The sequence below is a fragment of the Rhipicephalus sanguineus genome, chromosome 8 (genome assembly GCF_013339695.2).
Source record: "Rhipicephalus sanguineus isolate Rsan-2018 chromosome 8, BIME_Rsan_1.4, whole genome shotgun sequence".
Lineage (NCBI taxonomy): Eukaryota > Metazoa > Arthropoda > Arachnida > Ixodida > Ixodidae > Rhipicephalus > Rhipicephalus sanguineus.
This window is the reverse complement of record NC_051183.1, coordinates 3,203,895-3,208,852: the sequence shown is the minus strand read 5'-3', so window position 1 is coordinate 3,208,852 and position 4,958 is coordinate 3,203,895.

The following is a 4,958-nucleotide window of genomic DNA, read 5'->3' as shown; positions in this document are numbered from 1 at the left end:
GTTTGTTCCATCCGCGTACACTTTTCCTCAATTTCTCCTGAGATGCTTCTGCTCGATCACCTCACCACGTCCGACGGAAACACAGCGCACGGTACACGAGCACACCCACCGCTCACAGTAGGCACCACACAGCGCACTTTGGCAAACTTCCCTCGTCATAACTTCACTTCGGAGCAAAACAAAACACCATGGAACGAACACACACTATGTTTGCTTGCAGCGGTGTGTCGCCGCCGCGTCCCCTTTTACAAACGAAGCGAAGCGCAGCGTCACCGATGCTCGGTGCAGTCTTCCTTCGCCGGATAATGGCTCAGAACAAACACACGCAGTACAAATGGTGCATCGTAAGCTCGCAATAATATTTCCGGCATGACAGGTCACCAAAAACAGCTTAGGAATTCACTCTGACGAGGCATGCTCACAGCTGACGCGACTCGGCCGCGTTCGAAGCGCGGGCGGCCATCTTCTCCTTGACACGGCCGGTCTGGAGGTCTGGAGGACCGGCCGTGTCCTTGAGCGGAGTCACCGGCCGTCCGGCTCGTGACGTCAGTCTAGAGCGCGCGCCCATTGGTGGAAGCGCGTGTGCATCCGCCTTTGAGGTGCAAATGCCGCTTTTTTCTAAAGTTGTACCCGACTATAGACACTAAGCGATCCAGCTGCATATTAACAGATGTATAACGGCGTTTGTTATTTGTAAGGCACGAAACATCTTCAGCCACTACTTTCTGTAAAAACTAAAAAAAAAATTATTCTGGGTCGAACTATTTCTTGATGCTAACGCATCTTCTCCAAGAAGTCTCCCTAGCCTCCACAGTGTTGCACCTGATGTATGGAACGGCACATAAAGAAAGAAAGAAAGAAAGAAAGAAAGAAAGAAAGAAAGAAAGAAAGAAAGAAAGAAAGAAAGAAAGAAAGAAAGAAAGAAAGAAAGAAGAAAGAAAAGAAAAGAAAGAAAGAAAGAAAGAAAGAAAGCAGCGAGCATTGCGCAATATGATTGAAACCCACTGTGTCGACTCAACACGTGCTCAAAACATAAGAGCGCTTGGTAGGTTTAGGTACTCGCGGTTAAGTTCTCTTTTTGAACAACCTCCATGAGCCAGCCAATCTATAGCTATATATTACAGGCACTATTGGGAATCCAAGTTCAAGTTTGGCTACGACGCTCGAGCGGCCGAGCTATGTGTTATGGGGATAGACGCTGCCGGCGAAGGCGGTTTGTCGCCGGATTTGGCAACGACACGTGCACCCATACGCTCCTCATTCGGCCTTGAGCACTGCTAGTGAGCAGCATTTACATTGTGACGCATCACAAATGCATTCCAAAAGCTCTGCGGGTGCGCGGGGCAGAAGTTTTGTGGCGAAAGGAGATGCGCATTGGATATTCTCACTTACGATACGAGCAGTGGCGCCGCTCGAAATGGCTTTGGAAGCCTATAGCCGAACTGCACCGAACGAGCGCGCTTCGATTGAAACTGCCGGGCACCATGCACAGCAGTGTCGGCAACAGTGTTGTAGGCGTTACTGAAAAAAGTAACTAAATACGTTACTCGTTACACTATAAAAAAAGGAACGCGTTACCGCCCTACGTTACTTACAAAAAACTGTAACGCGTTACCGTTACCGTTACCGAAAAAAAGTAACGGACGTTACCTCTGCCGTTACTGCGCAATAATAAATTTTATTCGATGTGTCTTTGCTGCAGTAGGAACCCACAATAATAATTTAAATCTGAAATTTATGTTTCACGTAAAACTTCTAACCCAAACAGCGAATATACCCAAAATGCTGATTTAACGAGTATTTCTTGCACAAATGTACCGGAATGTACCGGACGTTAGCAATGGTATAGTGGCTTAAAGTTTTCTTTGGAGTTACGTGTGATGGCTTCTAGCTCTGACACATGGTGAAGCCATTTTTCTCAACGTGAGATTATACAGAATATGAGATTCAATCATCAACGCTATTCGCAAAGAAAGCATCAATGAAATCTCAATAAATTTACAATAATTCTGATGGTGTGCTTCTGCTAGCAAAATAGATGCGCGAATTTTGTAGTAGTAAAGAAATGGTTAAATGGGCTAGTCACGTAAAAAATATCTGTGCAGAAACATTTTTTGTTCACTTTAACCTGTATAATTACCGCAAAAATTGCGAGCGTTTATGTGAGGGTGTTCAAGATCAGCCTCACTCGCTCAGGAGTTCAATAACCAGAAACTTCGCTGCAGTTGCACATAGAAAAACCAAAATTTATTTTTAAAACAAAGTTGATAAGCCTTATCAACTTTGTAGCTACATAAAATGTCGCATATTTAGACATTTTTCAAAAACAGTTTCCTTAGCTCTACAAGTTTCAAACAATGTTACTTTACTCTTTGTTGCGCATACATTTCATACACAAAATATCTTCGTTGTAACGATAATATTTGTGTTTTACAACGTCGTGAACTTTCGAGAACGACAGGTAATGAAATTGGCCCCTCCGGATTGAATATGTTTGATATTTTTTCCCTCGTAAATTATGCAGTTAATAAGGAAATTAAGTTCCTTTTCGGGTTACTGGCATGGGATATGCATAAAATATAAAATACTCAATCAAATCTAAAATATCTATTTTCGGATGCGTGTCGATCTCTCGTGGAATCACCCGTTTGCAATAACAACGATTAGTACATTAACTGCGGTAATGTCTGCCGTGTAGCTACCTGTAACTGTGGTTAGCCGTAACCGTACTTAGCTTAACCGCGGTTAAGGCTGTTCGTGTGACAGCGGTATTAATGTAGTGAGTAAAAAAAGATTTTTTTTTGCGTTACAAGAAAAAATTCTACGTTTCGCGTCGCGCTCGCATTCTTTTTCAGGGTTTTCTTCCAGCCGGGGGTCACGCCTATTCTCCACAATAAGGCAGACTCTCGATCGGCAGCGCACCTGTAGACCGGCTGACGTTACCGGCTGTCGCCTGGATGGGCCAGAATCCCACAGAAAGCCGCTTAAGTCGACGACGCGGGAGTTGTCGAATTCGATGCGGTGGTCATTTACCGTGCTCTGCTCAGCGAGTGTACTCCTTTGTCACGCGAACTTGCGGAGTCGTTTTTACGTTGTCGCAGCCTCTCGGGGGCCTTCTTCGTTTACCCCACGTAAAAAAATTCACGATCAGCACGTGGTATGGAGTAAACCAGACCTGTGCTTTCTCTTCGGACGGCCTCTCTTTTGGGCACGAAAAGGAGCCAGCAATCCATCTGCTACATCCACTTCCACGAGAAGCATGTCCGTACAGTTTCTCATGGAGGATTATGCGGCTTTCATCAAGCTTTTTGTGGCGACGGCCCAAACCTCCACACAAGGAGTCGGCGCGTCTTAAGAAATTGGTCCCCACAATTTCCACAAAAAAAAAGCGATTCCGCCCGCGCTTTCTGCCTGGCAGGCCGACAGCAGTCCGACGCTGCGACAAAAGAATTTGTCGGGGGAGCTCTGAGAAAACGGCACCGCCAGGATGAAAAAGTAACGAGTAACGTGACACCACACGTTACCGAAAAATGTTAACGTAAGTACGTTATCCGTTACAGTTTCTAAATTGTAACGAGTACGTTACAAAGTTACCGAAAAAAGTAACGCGTTACCGGTAACGCCGTTACTTGTAACGCGTTACCGCCAACACTGGTCTGCAAATCCCGTTAATTGGATAGTCTCACCGCATAAGGGCACGTGTTGGGCCGACACTGCTGGCTTCTAAATGGGTTGGCTTGCCAAGACTGGCTGCGTGGCATAATGTAGACTCTTTTCTATTTCCTTCCTCCATGTGGAGCGCCCACGCGCCCACGTTTATTCAATGTGAACTGAATTGAAGCATACGAACACGCTCTACCGACGATGAAAAAAACAACTGGAAAGCAGTGCACTTGCTATGGGCGCTTCGTTGAAATATTTCCTTTTGATGCACTAAAAACGATCTGCTGGACAACGCGTAAGGTCAATATCAGGAATTGCACATTTCAGAAAAATTACGACTCTTGAAAATTGAACCCCTCGCGCTTCTCTGATCCCATTGAGGCTCCTCTCGCTGGGACATTCAACAGTGTTATGATCGGACTTCACGGCTTGGCGCCGCTGGATCGTCGGAATGGTATGGCGGCATCAGCCCTGCTTTCTTCGCCCTCAACGTTCCCCGAAACACAACGGATGCGGCGACAACACTGCAATTGTGTCGTTAACCCTTTAAGGCTGTCAGATCCCTCGTCAATCGCCTTGGACACGCTTGGCTGTGATTGACGCTTTTATGGCCTGAAGATGAACTGTTTGCAGTTGAGGCTGCTCGGAGGAAGCAGTCGCTTGTGCACTGCTTTGTTCAGCCTTCTGCGAGATTCACCGGACAATTAGCCGAACGCCGGCGATTCCTATTCGGGCACCTTTCCCACATTAAGGGCGAGACAGACGGTACGATTTTTCATGCGATTCGACGTCCGACACGGCGGAGGGGAAACCGGAATGGTGACCTTCCATAGCATCGTACAGCCACCATTCCCTCTCCCCCACCGCGGCGTCGGCCGTCGGATCGCATGGAAAACCGGACCGTCTGTCCCTCGCTTTATAAGGTGTCTGCGACTTTGTGACCGGACCGGCAGCTGGCCATCTCCTGCACCGCCGACGCATCGAAGCAACGAAAGACTTGCAACTGTCAACACACCTGACATCATGGCCAGTTTTCAGGAGTGTGCGCCGCAGGGATCTGTTCATTGTGTGTATGGTTCCTTTGTGGTTTTGTGACCCGACTAGGAGCTGGCCGTCAGCTGCGCCGGCGACGCGATCGAGGTAAAGAAAGGCTGCACCTGACAGCACACCTGACAACGCTGCCTGTTTCCAGGAATGTGCACCGCCGGGATCACTTCATTGTGTGTATAGCGCTCTATTGTCGTTTGTTCGCCTCCAGGGTACCGTCCGTCGTCCAGGCGCGCCGTTTCTCTTTT